The 17963-nt window shown below is 46.6% G+C and overlaps 1 long non-coding RNA gene across 1 annotated transcript in view; it reads right to left on the bottom strand.

Annotated features, from left to right (window-relative positions):
• The window catches only part of LOC133239951 (uncharacterized), a 32835-nt gene extending 15254 nt beyond the window's left edge, over positions 1-17581 (bottom strand). The window contains exons 1-3 of the long non-coding RNA XR_009734050.1: positions 17493-17581; positions 11775-16327; positions 9812-9971 (exon numbers count right to left, since the gene is read on the bottom strand). This is a non-coding gene — a long non-coding RNA (uncharacterized LOC133239951). The remainder of the gene's footprint in view (positions 1-9811; positions 9972-11774; positions 16328-17492) is intronic.
• Positions 17582-17963: the final 382 nt, after the last annotated feature.

The following is a 17963-nucleotide window of genomic DNA, read 5'->3' as shown; positions in this document are numbered from 1 at the left end:
GATCGATAGCTTGGAGATCATATGTGATGTTATGATGGCCCAGAGCTGTCTGAGGACAGTAGTATGCAGAAGAAAAGAAGGTTGAAGTAAGAACACTGGAATTGGGGAGGAGGGATCAGGATTGATATTAGGAAATGAGTAAAAGAGTGCTCAGTGAATTCACTAAATCCAAGTGGACTACAGAGTCTGTGACCTCAGGACCAGAGAGGGATGGTACATGTGGCAGAAATGTGGATGATCGGTGCCAGGTTGAGGGAGCCAGTCTGGGGGAGGAGAGGGAATGAGGGGAGAAACCAAATGTCTTGCAAAAGCAATAAGAGGAGATTCAAGGAGAGAGATGCAGGCTAACTGACCTCCAACCTTCTGATTTAAACCAAGTCCCCAAGCCCGAGGACCATGGCTTCCTGTCCCCAGATGATAAAGTGAGAGGCTGTGGGTCCACAGATCTTCAAGGGCTGTTCCCAGATAAACCAGCATCACCCTGACCTTCAGACTGGCCCTCACCTGTTTTAGACAGAGAAGGTACTCATGCTCTTTCTGAAAAACGTTCCAGAAAAATAGATGCTTCTGTCACTGTGAAGTCTACCACCAGCATCCCTCTAGCTGCGTGCTTTAGCTTCTGCCCATGTGCCCTTTTCAAAGGCAACTGAATTATCAAGCAGCCGTGGGGCAACACACACAGTTACACATATGGTAGACCCTCATGGATGCTTACTGATGGGCTTTCATGAATCTAAATGATCCAGCGTTTATTCTCACACTATACTCGATAAACAGCCCCCTCAGGTGGTAGGTCCCCCTGCCTTCTTGGGTCTCTTCTCAGATCCCCACCATGCCCCACCCCCCTATACACATGCCCCTCGCAGAGAGGGCAGCCTCTCCCCAGGGTTCAATGACTAATGCTTGATTCAGCTGTACTCTTTGCTTGAATGTCGTTTTTTTCCTCCTAGTACATCCACCCATCCTTTTCGCCCCAGGTCCACCTGCGAAGATGACTCTCCTGCTATTAACTATGGCCTGGCCCCTCCAACCTCCTGACTCCCCTCAACGGCTGATGGGGCTGCAGTGAGGAGCAGCGGGAAGAACATAAGAGGGGACAAGCTCCTTAAGATTCATGCAGCCTAAGCTGGACCCTCAGCAAAGACAGAGATGAGCCTGGTGCAGGATGAGTGGCTGGGGAGGATCTGGGAGAGGAAGGGAAGGGTCCTCAAGGGAGAGAGTTTGAGAAGAGCCAAGGCAAGAAGGGGGTGGCAGCCTGACAAAAGGCCCGAGTCCATGAGATGGGAGGAGTGTCCCTCAGCGCCCACCAGGGCCCCTTCACAACACCCAGAACATCCCAGAAGGCTCTGGACGTGATGCACGGTGTGTGTTCCCTGGATGGGTGGCGTTGAGAAGATCCGGAACAAAGGGAGAACATTCTAACACAGCCCTGTAGGTTGACTTGGCTGCAGGAAGTTACAGGAAGGTGCAACAGAAGTCAGAATCACATGAGAGACAAAAGGCAATCAGAGCTCCGGTGTCACCTGCCTGCAAGTAAACCCGCTCCCCGGACTCAGATGTACAGGAGAAATATGGCGGCTCACCTGGGCGGGATTGCTCCGCCTCTTCAGGAAACAGCCCGCACCTGTCCTTGGAGCGCCTGGAGATTTAGCTCAATATGCTCGATAACGCAGTTTCTTTGAGTGATTAGGACACACCAGGCGCAGAGCTGGAAGAAAACTTAGGCACCATGTCCTCTACATCAACTTGTGGTGACCCGGCCAGAAGTCCAGTTCCTACTTGCTGTATCTTCACGTGACATCCACTCTGTCCCACCTTCTCCCAGGAAACTATTATATAATAAAAGAAACATGCTTTCCCAAGAAACCTCAAGATAGAAAACAGCAGAGACAAGAGGGCCAGCCATGCAGGTTGGCCATGCCCGTGGGGGAGAAGCCAGGCATTCCTGGATCTGACATTTCATTTCTCATTAAACCTAGCAGCCTCCCCCATCACTTCCTCAATTCTGCTGCAACACCACCTCCTGCCCAAATTGACTGGTGTCCCCAGAATCAGGCAGCCTCCCCCACCTACTTGTCCCTTAAAGTTCAACAACCAGGGAAGGAGGAGGAGGAGGAGAATAAGCACCAGAGGGCCCCCACGTGCCCCCACGTGTCCCCACACGCTCCCACCTGTGAACTGGCCTAGTCTCAAAGGCCCAAGAAACACAGTCTCTGGATTTTCCTCTAAAGGCAATGCTCTAAGTAAGGTTTCCTGTGACCCCCAGAAGTCACCCTTGTCCTCTCTGGGTTCCTTTACCTACAAGATCTAATCAGGAGAAGGCTGGAGACCCCAAGAAGGAAGCGTCTCTGCCTGAATCCTGTCCCCGTGTCTGCCAGCAGCCACGTCCCTGAGAAGACCCAGATGGCTCCAAGCTCACCCGAGGACCACAAGGGTGTGGCTGTGTCCCTCTGAGGATGTGGCATTGTGTTTTTCAGATATGACTTGTGACGGGTAACATTACTTGTCAACATGACTGGGTCTGGGGGGGCCCAGATATTTGGTCCAATGCCTTTCTGGGTGTGTCTGGGAGGGATCCCACAGCCAGGCCCCTCCCTCAGTGGCAGTTAGGTCAGCCTCCAGGCCAACTTACCTGACTCCCTTAGGGGCATGAGGCTGAACAGATGCCTGGCACCCGGAAAATGGGACAACTTTCTGGGACAACATCACTGTTTCAGCCGCTGCTCAGTGACAGTTCTCTGCAGGGTTCAGGACACGCGACTGAGGTTGGTCCTCCCAGATTTGCTTTTTTTTTTTTTTTTTTTAAGGGACAGGGAAGAAGATTCCTCCTTTATTTATGTGTTTCTTTATTTGTCCACTCCTTGCGGCATATGTAACTTCCTTGACCAGGGACCCGCACTCCCTGCAGTGGAATCACCTGGAGTCTTAACCACTGGACCCCCAGGGAAGTCCCCAGCTTCACTTTTAAGACTCCTGCTTGCCTTAGACTCCTGTCCATCCTCTGACCCTGGAATCTTCCAGAGTACACCTTCCACCATGGAATGCGGAAAGAGAAAGGTCATTTACCTCCCTATTGTAGGCCAGTTTTTATGTCCCAGTTGGAACAGTGTGACCTTCCAAACCAGGGAGACAAAGTTAGAGACAAGAGGAGGCAGACAGAAGGAAGCGGAGAGAGCTAAGAGCCAGAGAGATGAACTCAGCTCGTGTGGATGTGGGGGTCTGCCCTTTGCCAGCTCTGCTTACACAGAAGGAAAAGTGATAAACCTGCCCAGCCCTGCCCTTGGGGCCCTTGGACTCTGGTGGGGATTTGGACGTGCAGATAAACATAGTCAAACAGAACGTGCACTAGGTAAGCCCAGGAGAGTCACAAAGGCAGCAGTAAGGGATGGGGCCCGGCCGGCTCAGGGCTCCAGAGCAGGCTGCAGAGAGGGTTGACACTGAGCTGAGTTCTAAAACTCTGGCAGGTGCCTTTTCTCACTCTCTCCTTTGTAGTTTTAATGTAACAAACATTGTCTTGAGCCCTGGCTGTTGGCCAGGCACTGTTCTGTACTCTTCACTTATTAGACATCATTTAATTGTCACCCAGCTTATTTAACATATGCAGAGTACATCATGTGAAATGCTGGGCTGGATGAAGCACAAGCTGAAATCAAGATTGCTGAGAAAAATATCAATAACCTCAGCTATGCAGATGACACCACCCTTATGGCAGAAAGCAAAGAAAAACTAAAGAGCCTCTTGATGAAAGTGAAAGAGGAGAGTGAAAAAGTTGGCTTAAAACTCAACATTCAGAAAACTAAGATCATGGCATCTGGTCCCATCACTTCATGGCAAATGATTTTTTAAAAGGTATCATAGATTCAATTTTTGAACACAGAAGACTGTGGATAGATGGCATAGATAGCAAATAGATGGGGAAACAATGGAAACAGATTTTATTTTGGGGGGCTCCAAAATTACTGCAGATGGTGACTTCAGCCATGAAATTAAAAGATAATTGCTCCTTGGAAGAAAAGCTATGACCAACCTAGACAGCATATTAAAAAGCAGAGACATTACTTTGCCAACAAAGCTATGGTTTTCCAGTAGTCATGTATGGATGTGAGAGTTGGACTATAAAGAAAACTGAGCGCCAAAGAATTGATGCTTTGAACTATGGTGTTGGAGAAGATTCTTGAGAATCCCTTGGACTGCAAGGAGATCCAACTAGTCCACCCTAAAGGAAATCAGTCCTGAATATTCATTGGAAAGACTGATGCTGAAGCTGAAACTCCAATACTTTGGTCACCTTATAAGAAGAACTGACTCATTGGAAAAGACCCTGATGCTGGGAAAGATTGAAGGTGGGAGGAGAAGGGGATGACAGAGGATGAGATGGTTGGATGGCATCATTGACTCGATGGACATGAGTAAGCTCCAGGAGTTGGTGACAGACAGGGAAGCCTAGCGTGCTGCAGTCCATGAGTTCGCAAAGAGTTGAACATGACTGAGTAACTGAACTGAACTGAATCAGCAACAAGACTTCATGGTTGATATTCTTATCATGCCCATTCTACAGATGAGAAAACTGAGGCAAGGAGCCATGATTGGCCAAGAACACGGGGTTGATAAATCATAGCCAGAATTTGAACTCAGGCATTTGGGCTCCCAGGCTTTTGTTGAAGCCATTGCTCTACTCTTTTTCTGGACATCACAGGAGAGTAAGGCTGAAAGGGTCTTGAGATACCACCTACGTTTGTTTCCCACACCCTGATCCCTTCGACCACAGCAGCACCTATCACAAACAGAGATGCCCAGGTCTGTTCACGGAGAGTCAGAGTCAGGTGGTCTGTCATGAGGCCCCGAGAACAGGGTTTTTTTTAACCAATGGCCTGATGATTTCTCTACCATTGGCCTGAATGATTTTTCTGACCAGACACTGACCTAATTTCACCTGATTTACTGCTAACTTTTATAGGTGACAAAAGCAACTCGGAGGAATTAAGAGAAGGGATCACCTGGCCAGTTGGGGCTGAGCCAACCCCAGGAGTGGTGACCCTGGCTCTTTCAGCCTCCTCCTTGCCCATCATCCTGCCAGCTGTTTGAGAGTAGCCTTCTTTAGAAGGAGCTCGAGCGAACATTGCTTTTGCTGGCTCTGACTTCCAAGGTAAAGCTGAAGAACCTCTGTAGATCCAAACAAATTAATTCCCTTTCTGGGTTGGTCCTGAGTTTGTTGGTCTACTGGTGCAGCCGGTGGTCAAACACATTCTGTGGTTTGAGGGCCTCTAAGGGACACTCGGTCACTGCCCAGTCCACCATGGTTCTGAAATTCCCGCCATTAGAGTCAAGAAGGCTCTGAAATGCAAATGGGTTACTTAGGAATGCAGGACGCCCATGGCTGCTAGGACGTTTGTTCATCCACAGATCCAAACTTTAAAGGGTTGAGGTTAAGGACAAGCTATATTTTGATAGAAAGTGACAAGAAGAAGGGCCTCCCCTGGTGGCTCAGTGGTGAAGAAAGAGAGAGAAGTCGCTCAGTCGTGTCCGACTCGTTGTAACCCCATGGACTGTAGCCTACCAGGCTCCTCTGCCCATGGAATTTTCCAGGCAAGAGTCCTGGAGTGGGTTGCCATTTCCTTCTCCAGAGGGTCATCCCGACCCAGGGATTGAACCTGCGTCTCCCGCATTGCAGGCAGACGCTTTACCATTTGAGCCACCAGGGAAGCCCCTAGTGGTAAAGAGTCTTCCTGCCAGTGCAGAGACATGGAGCCGATCATGCCATGGAGCAACAGAGTCCATGAGCCACAACTACTGAGCCTGTGCTCTAGAGCCCGGGAGCTGCAACTACTGGGCCCACATGCTGTAACTATCGAAGCCCACGTGCCTAGAACCTGGGCTCCACATCAAGGGAAGTCATGGCAATGCGAAGCCCATGCAGCGCCACTAGCGAGTAGCCCCCGATCTCTGCAGCTAGAGAAAAGAGACCACCCAGCAATGAAGGCCGAGCACAGCCAAAAAGAAAGAGAAAGAAGGTGAAAGTTTGAAGTCTGAGTGTTGCCCCAGAGGCAGAGCCAGATGGAAACTAGGTTTCAGGGGTTGGGAGGAAGCCACCAAAGATCGGTTACCACAAAGCATCAGAGTATAGCTTGGGACCTTACTAGCAGCAGAGTGCTAGTAACTGGTGTGTTTTCTGGTACTCGAGAAAAAAATTCCCTTGGATGGAGACAGTACTGATGTATCTACTATATAATTCTCTATTGGAGTAGCTCACGCTAGAGATTTCCTTGAACAACACACAGACTCTGGGAAAGACTGACTTCAGGTTGTATATATTTTTAAGCTGAGAACTTGAGAACAATTCCAAATAACGCTTGCCTCACATGTGGGTGACAAACAGATTCAAGGGATTAGATCTGATAGACAGAGTGCCTGAAGAACTATGGACGGAGGTTTGTGACATTGTACAGGAGGCAGTGATCAAGACCATCCCCAAGAAAAAGAAATGCAAAAAAGGCAAAATGATTGTCTGATGAGGCCTTATGAACAGCTGAGAAAAGAAGAGAAGCTAAAGGCAGAGGAGAAAAGGAAAGATATACCCATTTGAATGCAGAGTTCCAAAGAATAGCAAGGAGGGATAAGAAAGTCTTCCTCAGTGATCAATACAAAGAAATAGAGGAAAACAATAGAATGGGAAAGGCTAGAGATCTCGTCAAGAAAATTAGAGATACCAAGGGAACATTTCTTGCAAAGATGGGCTCAATAAAAGACAGAAATGGTATGGACCTAACAGAAGCAGAAGATATTAAGAAGGGGTGGCAAGAATACACAGAAGAACTATACAAAAAATATCTTCATGACCCAGATAACCACAATGGTGTGATCACTCACCTAGAGCCAGACATCCTGGAATGCGAAGTCAAGTGGGCCTTGGGAAGCATCACTATGAACAAAGCTAGTGGAGGTGATGGAATTCCAGTTGAGTTATTTCAAATCCTGAAAGATGATGCTGTGAAAGTGCTGCTCTCAATACGCTAGCAAATTTGGAAAACTCAGCAGTGGCCACAGGACTGGAACAGGTCAGTTTTCATTCCAATCCCAAAGAAAGGCAATGCCAAAGAATGCTCAAACTACCGCACAATTGCACTCATCTCACATGCTAGCACAGTAATGCTCAAAATTCTCCAAGCCAGGCTTCAGCAATACGTGAACTGTGAACTTCCAGATGTTCAAGCTGGATTTAGAACAGGCAGAGGAACCAGAGATCAAATGGCCAACATCCGCTGGATCATTGAAAAAGCAAGAAAGCTCCAGAAAAACATCTACTTTTGCTTTATTGACCATGCCAAAGCTTTTGACTATGTGTATCACAACAACCTGTGGAAAATTCTGAAAGAGATGGGAATACCAGACCACCTGACCTGCCTCCTGAGAAATTTGTATGCCGGTCAAGAAGCAACATTTAGAACTGGACATGGAACAACAGACTGGTTCCAAATCGGGAAAGGAGTACGTCAAGGCTGTATATTGTCACCCTGCTTATTTAAGTTACATGCAGAGTACATCATGCAAAATGCCAGCTGGATGAAGTGGCAAGCTGAAATCAAGATTGCCGGGAGAAATGTCAATAACCTCAGATATGCAGATGACACCACCCTAATGGCAGAAAGCGAAGAAGAACTAAAGAGCCTCTTGATGAAAGTGAAAGAGGAGAGTGAAAAAGCTGGCTTAAAACTCAACATTTAGAAAACTAAGATCATGGCATCCAGTTCCATCACTTCATGGGAAATAGATGGAGAAACAATGGAAACAGTGACAGATTTATTTTTTTGAACTCCAAAATCACTGCAGATGGTGACTGTAGCCATGAAATTAAAAGACACTTGCTCTTTGGAAGAAAAGCTATGACCAACCTAGACAGCATATTAAAAAGCAGAGACATTTGCCAACAAAGGTCCGTCTAGTCAAAGCTATGGTTTTTCCAGCTGTCATATGTGGATGTGAGAGTTGGACCATAAAGAAAGTTGAATGCTGAAGAATTGATGCTTTGGAACTGTGGTGTTGGAGAAGACTCTTGAGAGTCCCTTGGACTGCAAGGAGATCCAACCAGTCCATCCTGAAGGAAATCAGTCCTGAATATTCATTGGAAGGAGTGATGCTGAAGCTGAAACTCCAATCCTTTGGCCACCTGATGCAAAGAACGGACTCATTGGAAAAGACCCTGATGCTGGGAAAGATTGAAGGTGGGAGGAGAAGGGGATGACAGAGGACGAGATGGTTGGATGGCATCACTGACTCAGTGGACATGAGTTTGGGTAAACTCTGGAAATTGGTGATAGACAGGGAGGCAGTCCATGGGGTCACAAAGAGTCGGACACGACTGAGCGACCGAACTGAACTGAACACACAAGGATAATAGTGACCCAACGATATAACATCCCTGCCACAGGCCTGTGTTTATTTCTTCTGTTCAGCAAGGCAGGCCCTTCTCACCCACAGTCCCCAGTGTAGTCATACCTTCCTACCCTCTGGAAGGGGCGGCTGAAACCCAGGCAGGAGATGCTCTTTCATGCCTTCATGAAAAATCACTGAGTTCCCAGTTCTGAAAAGTCATCCTGGTATATATTTTAGGAAGAAATTTCCTTCATCCTCCATATAAAATCAACCAAACTATTCAAAGACTTATAGATTGCATCACCTCAAAGTATTCTCCAAAGGATTTGGGTTTTTGACACCTCCCTCCCCAATCCCCTTGGGCTTCCCTGATGGCTCAGTGGGTAAAGAATCTGCCCACAATGAAGAAGATACAGGAGACATTGATTTGATCCCCGGATCGGGAAAAGCCCCTGGAGTAGGAAATGACAACCCACTCCAGTATTCTTACTTGGAAAATCCCATGGGCAGAGAAGCCTGGTGGGTTACAGTCCATGGGGTCACAAAGAGTCGGACACAGCTGTGCTGCTGAGCACACACACATCCATCCCTGTGCTAGAATACTAGTGTGACACAAGCTCAGATGCTCACAGGAGGCAAATTGGTAAAGTCATGAGCAACACAAGCCAGGTAGAGGCCATTGTGACTGAGAGTTCATTTCACATCCAAGGAAATAAAATGAAAAAACAAAATAATTTTTTTTTAAGATACATGCCCTCTGACTCCAAATCTTTTTCCTTAGGCCGGATGTATTCATTTCCTAGAGCTGCCCTAGCAAACTTCCACAGATCACAGGCTAAAAGCTACAGGTATTTATTATCTCACAGGTCTGAGGCCAGGGGTTTGAGATTTAGGTGTTGGCAGGGCCGCACTCACTCTGAAGTCTCTCCGAGAGAAAGTTTCTCGGCCGCTTCCAGCTTCTGGTGGCTCAGGCATTCCCTGGTCTATGGCTGTTTAACGCCAATCTCTGCCTCCATCTTCTTTTTAACTTTTTTTCCCTCCATTTTTAAAAACTTTCTTTTTAATTGGAGGGTAATTGCTTTACAGTGTTGCATTGGTTTCTGCTGTACAGCAACATGAATCAGCTCTAAGTAGACATATATTGCCTCCCTCTTGACCCTCCCGCCCCTGCCCCATCCCACCCCTCTAGGTTGTCACAGAGCACTGAGCTGACCTCCTTGTGTTAAACGGCAGGTTCCCACCAGCTACCTAGTTTACACGTGGTAGTGGGTATACATCAGTGCTACCCTCTTCATTCATCCCACCTTCTTCCCCCTCTGTGTCCACATGTCTGTTCTATGCGTCTGCATCTCTATTCCTGCCCTGATAATAGGCTCATCAGTACCGTTTTTCTAGATTCCACACATATGCATTAATATATGATATCTGTTTTTTTACTTACTTCATTCTGTGTAACAGGCTCTAGGTTCAGCATGGCTGTGTAGCTCCGGTCTCTGCCTCCATCTTCTTCTTTCTCAGGCTCCTGCTTCTCATCTCTTTCTCTGTGTGTCTCTCTCCTCTTCTGTATCTCATGATGACAGTTCCATGGACTCAGGGCTCACCTACATAATCGAGGATGATCTTAGCTGGAGGTCCTTAATTTGATTACATCTGCAAAGACTCTTTTTCTAATAAGGTTGCATTCACAGGTTCTGGAGGTTAGGACATGGGTTTGGCTTTTGAGGGCCACCATTCAGCCCATAACAGACCAGAGTAGAGGGGAAAGAATAAATGAGCCACCCTCCATTTGCACGTGGATCTCAGCCATGTAATTCCCTTTCTCTAATTTCTAAGAGTAATTTGCATGCACATTTGTTCTTTTACTCTTATTGGCCACATCTCTCCTTAAAACTTCTGCGTCAACATCTGTGGTCAGTATATGCGAATTAAGGATTCAAGATACCTTGAGCGCTAAAGTCCTTTTTAAAAAATATTTGCTTATTTCTTTGGCTGTACCGATTCTTAGCTGCAGCATATGGGATCTTCATTGCAATATGCGAAATATTTAATTGTGGCATGTGGGATCTAGTTCCCTGACTAGGCATCGAACCTGGGCCCCCTGCATTGTTAGCTTGGAATCTTAGCCACTGGACCAGCAGGGAAATCCTGGGAAGCTATAGTCTTGATCCACAATAGAAGAAACTACAGTCTTCTGCATTGATCCTGGCATCCCTCATCACTTTTCATGTGTATGGAGCAGAACATCTTCCTGCCTTTGAGTCCATTCTCTACCCTTTCCTCCCCCCAAACTCTCCCCCAACCATTAATACCAGGACTGTCTTGTCCTCATTCCAGAAGGGCTCCTAACGCACTGTAGCCAGCATCAGAATTACCAGGTGGATCTGTTCAAGCACAGATGACTGGCCTCGACTCCCAAAGTTCCCAATTCAGCAGACCTGGGGCGGGGCTGAGTGTTTGCATTTTTCCCAGGTGGTGCTGATGCTGCTGGTCACCATGCCAAGCCCTGCTCTAGCTCTGCACCATTCTCCTCTCCCTTCTGGTCGTGTGCACTTATCACATCACCCCATAGGAAGTGGGTGATCCCACCCGCCATCCTCTGCTCCCTAAGGTCACTTCTTCAAACCAATCTTTTGGAGTTACCTCCACACAACTGGGCTTCCTAGGTATGCAGTGGTGAAGAATCTGTCTGTCATTGCAGGAGACACCAGGTTTGATCTCTGGGTCAGAAAGATCCCCTGGAGGAGGAAATGGCAACCTTCTGCAGTATTCTGGCCTGGGAAATCCAAGTAAAGAGGGACCTGGCGGGCTACCGTCCACAGAGTTGCAAAGAGTCAGACACAGCACAGCACACAACTGGAGCCATAATGGATCTGGCTTTCGTCCTCCACCAAGGGACTCCCACCTAACCATTTCACACCTTCAGTGTCGATCAAAACCCTTTCCTCTCTTTCTTCACCCTCTTACTTCTTCAAGTCAAAGCTGAAGAAACCCACGTATGTAACTTGGATGTATGATCGGAAAACAGGAAAATCTGGTTCCCAGCAGGGAAGGTGGCAGCCTTGGTGATAAACCTGACTTTGTTGTTGCTATTCAGTCGCTAAGTCCTGTCTGACTCTTTGCGACCCCATGGACTGCAGCACGCCAGGCTTCTCCGTTCTCCCTCTCTCCTGGAGTTTGATCAAATTCATGTCCATTGAGTCGGCGATGCTGTCTAACCATCTCATCCTCTGCTGCCCCCTTCTCCTTTTGCCCTCAATCTTTCCCAGCATTGGGGTTAGATACTCTCAATGGACTAAGCAAGTGGGCAGTCTGGGGCTGGCTCCAGCCCAGTCTGGAACAATTACAGAGAAAACATCCAACTCCATGTCCACCCCCTCTTCCACCCATGCTCCCTCTGTCCTCACCAGACCCACGTGCCCCAGAGGGCTGCAACCCGTCTCCAGGGTGAGCGTCCAGATGCCAGGAGACCGTCTTCCCAGGATGTTGAGCAACACTTGGTGAAGTATTTCCAGCATTCATGCACTCCCCCAATGGCCTGCAAGACATTTTCTCGAAGGAATTTCAACACACATAACTGGCGCTTTGTTCCAATGTGAATGAGGGTTTGTCCGGGTGCCAGTGTTTCACCATACAGGAGATTAGCAAACATGAGCTGAAGCCTCTTAGCAGCCACGTTACAGGCTTAACAATCTTTCTTCATATTATGCACAAATGTCAGATCAGTCTAGAAAAAAAATCAAGGGTGTTGGGGGGTGGGAAGGTGTCAGTCCTTTTCAGAGAGCTCATTAATCTAGACAATCTGCTGTTATAGACCTTTTTAATGTCAAGTGCCGACCGTCAGTCAGTTTTGCTAAAGATGGTTTGAGCTAAGTGTGAACTGTGTACTTTGGTCTGAATCCTGCTAACAGTGTGTTGATCTAAAGCTCATCACATTTTCCCCTTCTGGCCACATAAGTGAAATTAAAAAAAAAAAGAAGTCAAGTGGTAATGGATCTAGTTTACATATAGCTCTCATGTGCCGAGTAGACAGTTGACTTCTTGGTGAATGGAGACCCAAGTGGAAGGGAAGCTCTAACTTGGGGTTGGGTTGATGGAGTATAAGGGACCCTGGGAGGGTGGGTTGGAGATCTGAGACAGGGCTCTCACATATAGAAGTTCCTTGTCCTGAGTTAGAAAGCTTTATTGAGGGATCTATAGTAGTTTGGTAGGGCTTCCCTGGTGGCTCAGACTATAAAGAATCCACCTGCGATGCGGTAGACCTGGGTTTGATCCCTGGGTTGGAAAGATCCCCTGGAGGAAGGCATGGTAATCCACTCCAGTATTCTTGCCTGGAGAATCCCACTGACAGAGGAGCCTGGCGGGCTACAGTCCACAGGGTCACAAAGAGTCTGACATGACTGAGCGACTAAGAACAGCACAGCATAGTAGTTTGGTAGGGCTGCCATAACAAAGTACCACAGACTAGGTGGATTAAACAGCAGAAAATTATTTTCACAATGTTCTGGAGGCTCAAAGTTCAAGATCAAGGTTATTTCTTCAGAGGGTTCTCTCCCAGGCTCACAGGTGTCTCTGTGTCCTAGTCGTCTCTTCATATAGAGACCCCATTCATATTGGCTTAGTGTACATTCCTATGATGTAATTTTACTTAATTACCTCTTTAAAGACCTTATCTCTAAATATAGTCACATTCTGAGGACTAGGGGTTTAAATTTCAACATACTAGTTTTGGGAGGACACACTTCATCCCATAAGTGTATGATTCATTTAAAACATTTACCACACTTCATTGATTGTATGATGTATTTTGTTTCACATTTTAACATCTGGGAAATCAGGCCACATCTAACAATCCTGGTGCTCAGATATTGGTGGATATTTTTCTGTATTAGTGGTGCATGAAGTAAAGTGAAAGTGAAGTCGCTCAGTCACGTCCGACGCTTTGCGACCCCATGGACCGTAGCCTATCAGGTTCCTCTGTCCATGGGATTTTCCAGGCAAGAGTGCTGGAGTGGATTGCCATTTCCTTCTCCAGGGGATCTTCCCAACCCCGGAACCGAACCCGGGTGTCCCACAATGCAGGCAGACGTTTTACTGTCTGAGCCACCAGGGAAGCCCATGAAGGAAAGGTACACCTTCCAATGGATGACATCTTGGATTTGATGAAGTATAATAGTCCTCACAACACACCACTAAATTAGCTACTATTTTTACCCCCATTTTATAAATTAGGAGAGTGAGGTGTACAGGTTAAGCAAGTTCCCCAAGGACACCTCACCCAAAACCTAAACATTCATTTCTAATTCATTCCCGATTTCTCTTCCCTCCTCAACCCTTCTGTCTCATCTCACTCTCAGCTGATGACCTTGCTTCTTATTTCCTGAGAAGACTTCGTGTGCAGGAGAAGACCGCAGACCCTACCAACCCATCTACCTCCTCCCACATCTGCACTGAGTACCTTGCCTCCTATCTGGTGTGGATGAAGTGTGACTGGGGAGTGGGTGGCTGAGCTGGAGGAGAGGAGGTCACAGGACTGGAAAGGCCAGGGTGGGGGAAAGACCATGTATGTATAGGAACCCAGAAATCACCAAACATTCAGATGAGAGAAAGATCAAAAAGAGTAACAGCAAACCAGGAGCTAAGAAACCTAAGATATAAGCGGGAAGTGGCCCCCTTCATCCAAGTCAGCGACGATGAAGGGTGCTGAGCGACACAAGCTGATATGAAAGTCAAAGCTGGTGATCTGTAGCGAGGGGAGGAAGAAAAGGGCCTTAAGGGTCCTGGGGCATCACAGCAAACACTGAACTCTCCTCTAGAGCTGGGGCTACAAAGGCTACAGGAGAAAAATAGTCAGTTCTTGAGGGGCTCCTGGGGAAGCCCATCTTCAGGGGAGATTCAGGCAAAGAGGAGAGATGATGGTGTGTGGGATTTTGCTGATGATGGACAAGAAATTGCAGAGACACGGTAGAAGTTTCAAGAGTTAGGAAGCTGAAAGAGACAGAGAGAGAATAGTGGGTACTCAGAACCTATAGGGATTAGAGTGTGGGAGATGGGGGATGACCTGAGAGGCTGAGGCTTCTTAGGATAACCTGGGATGCAGGGCAGGCTGAGATTAATCCTACTGGACTCAAGACAAATAGACGAAGTCCCCTACATACAAACAAGTTTCGTTCACTCCGAGAGCACATCTTAAGTCCAATTTGAAAGTCCAACAAAGTTAGCTTAGGTACCCAACCAGCACAATCAGTTATGTAGTACTTCCTGTAATAGGTTTGGGCTTCCCGGGTGGCACTAGGGGTGAAGAACACATCTGCCAATGCAGGAGATGCAAGAGACACAGTTTCCATCCCTGAATCAGGAAGATCCCAGGAGGAGGGCAACCTGTTCCAGATTTTGCCTGCAGAATCCCATGGACAGAGGAGCCTGGTGGGCCACAGTCCATGGGGTCACCATGAGTCAGACACAACTGAAGCGACTTAGCACATAATAGATTTATAATACTTTTCACGAAAATAACACATACATAAAAACAAACCAAAAATAGAGAAAACATTTTTGGTCTTATGGTATAATACCTTAAAAGTACAGTAGTACAGTACAACAGCTGGCATACTGGGGCTGGCATGCACAGTTACATCTTTGAAAGTTTGCAACTTGAAGGTTCATATGTAGGAAATTCATTTATTGGTGATGAAGCTGTAAATATTGAATGGTGAGGAGGGGTGAGGCCATCAGGCCCCCACTGGAGCCCCAGGATGGTGGAAGAGAAGGCTTAGGGAGGCCAGGTCTTAATTCCTGAGCTTGGGGATCATTCTTAATACCTGTAAGTGACTCTGAGTTTGTATATGAAGTTCTGGACATTTGGAGAAGCCATGTTACTCCAAGACCAAGTCTTCTCTTTACCTCTGTCAGTAGAGAATGGAAGACTTGTTGTGTTTGTTTTTTTAATGAATTTTGCAAATAGTATTAACCTCATTATATCTGATGGAATCAAAAATAATAAGAATGTTGAAGGTCCTTGTAAGAAGAGGTGGAATTTCCAATGAAATTAATATAGAAATAAGAATATTAACAGTGGTGAGAAAATGTCAAATGTTGGTGGTTTGGAGACACTTTGAACTTGCAAACAACTAGATCTAAGAAGGACCTGAAAACCAAAGTGAAATAGTGGTTTTCAGGGCATGCGGGGGAGGGAGAAATGGGGAGTTGTTAAGCAACAGGCGTAGTAAAGTTTCAGTTAAACAAGGTGAATAAGTTCTTGAGATCTGGCGTGCAACATTAATTTACAGTCAACAAGGTTGTTTTGCTCCCTTGGTGGTTCAGATGGTAAGGAATCTGCCTTCAATGAGGAAGACCCAGGTTCAGTCCTTGGGTCGGGAAGATCCCCTGCAGAAGGAAATGGCAACCCACTCCAGTATTCTTGCCTGGAGAATCTGGTGGACAGAGGAGCCTGGTGGGTTACAGTCCATGAGATCACACAGAACTGGACACAAATGAAGCGACTTAGCATGCACATACCATAATAAAATAAAATTCTAACAAAAGAATAACATTATAAATCTAACCTGTTCATAAGTAAAGAAACTTCAGTACACTCTGTATGTTCACTGGTCAATATTTTGACATAATACATCCTGCATGCAAGATGCAGATAATAGAACTTAGCTATGATTGCAAGCCAACTTTAATTCCATATAACTTGCTTCTCTACATTGCTTTCTGATGTAAATGCAATAAGAAGAAGAGAATAAAACCTGTTTAGACGATAAAACTCTGACCTCCAAGCACTTATTGTCAGAATCCTACAGTGATGAATCAAAAATCAGGATCTAAGGAAATCAGCTAATCCAATGGCCTCATTCTTCCATTTCAGAGGAGAGTTTATACTCACAGGATACTTGTATATCATTTTGTGAGAGGGCTTGCCAGGTGGTGCTAGTGGTAAAGAACCTGCCTGCCCCTGCAAGAGACATAAGAGACTGAGGTTTGATCCTTAGGTCAGGAAGATCCCCTGGAGGAGGGCATGGCAGTTCACTACAGTATTCTTGCCTGAAGAATCCCATGGGCAGAGGAGCCTGGCTGACTACAGTCCATAGGGTAGCACAGAGTCAGATACAACTGAAGTGACTTAGCATTTTGTGAGATCTTAGTTGTCTTTTGTTTAAATTGCAAGTACCTTCCTCTTGTTTTCTTAAGAAAGTGTTAGTTGCCCAGTCGTGTCTGACTCTTTGCAGCCCCATAGACTGTATTCTGCCAGGCTCCTCTGTCCATGGGATTCTCCAGGCAAGAATACTGGCATGGGTTGCCATGCCCTCCTCCAGGGGATCTTCCTGACCCAGGAACTGAACATGTGTCTCCCACACTGTGGACAGGTTCTTTACCATCTGAGCCACCAGGGAAGCCCCCTGACTCTGTGACACCTGTTTAGACATCCCAAGACAAAATAGCTCTCTGGTTTACATATCTCATAATAACAGTGATTAAAAATTAATTGTGTCCTGGTTGCTTTAGTTATAAACCTATAATTTTTCCCTGATAAGCTAAGGAGACGTGGGTATTACTCATATGTCTATCCCTAGCTCTTTGCCTAGTGTCCAGCACATATTAGGGCTAAAAAAGAAAAAAATGCCTGTTGGCCTGAACTCAAGATTTCACAAGTAGAAGCCCAAGTAAATAAGGTCAGAACTACGTAGTGCGACTTTAGGAGGCTGCAAGTTTTCCTCCCAAGGATTCTGGGGCAAGATTTCAATACCCACTACTCGATTTATTCAGAGTATCAGCGCCAATACTACAGTTCCCCAGGAGCAGCCCCGTCTATGGGCAGGAAGGAAGGGCAGAGGCAAAGACGGTTCAACCAGAGGGAAACTTTGGAGGAAGGAAATGGGCTACAGAGAAAATAAGAGAACAACCTTGTAACTGTATTATTAACTTGCAAGTCATCTTACACCATCCTCCCCCCCGCCGCACCCAATTCTGTTGTTTAAGTCTGTTGCCCCATAATTTAGAAAATGAAATCACTTCTCACTTTGCAGTGCATTTAACACACATTTAGAGGAGGGATGTCAGGCTCTTTCATGCCAACTCTCCTTTCACAACCTGGAGATAAAAATCAGAACTCATCTCACCTTAGACTGACTTGTGCCAGTTGCTTTGAACAGGAGGCTGCCACCCCAGCGACAAAGTGACGCCCACGTCTTAACAGGAACGAGCAAAATGAAGTTCTCTGCTGTTCACATCAAGGCCAGTGTCATTGATGCTGCATGCAGATGGATGCACCTTTCAAACAGAGGCTCCAAGGGCGATTCAAGACGTGCTAATGTCTCTGTGAGGACGGATGGCTCCCCTCACCCGGTCGCGGCTGATATTGATAACTTGGTACAAGGCTGGGCTTTTCCTTGACAGCATTGTCTGCTGTGAGAATCTAGGGCTGCAAATAAAACACCAGAATAGTTATGGGTATCTTTCCAGTTGTTTTATGTGTCCTCAAGCCTGTGTCTTCTAGACTGTGTGATACAGACTGTGGCCTCTAAAATATGTCCTCCAGCCTAGGTCCTTGAGGTTGAGACCAGACACCCACCCTTATTCCCTCTCCTGTT

The sequence above is a fragment of the Bos javanicus genome, chromosome 27, assembly GCF_032452875.1.
Source record: "Bos javanicus breed banteng chromosome 27, ARS-OSU_banteng_1.0, whole genome shotgun sequence".
NCBI lineage: Eukaryota > Metazoa > Chordata > Mammalia > Artiodactyla > Bovidae > Bos > Bos javanicus.
This window is presented reverse-complemented; position numbering and strand designations above follow the sequence as displayed.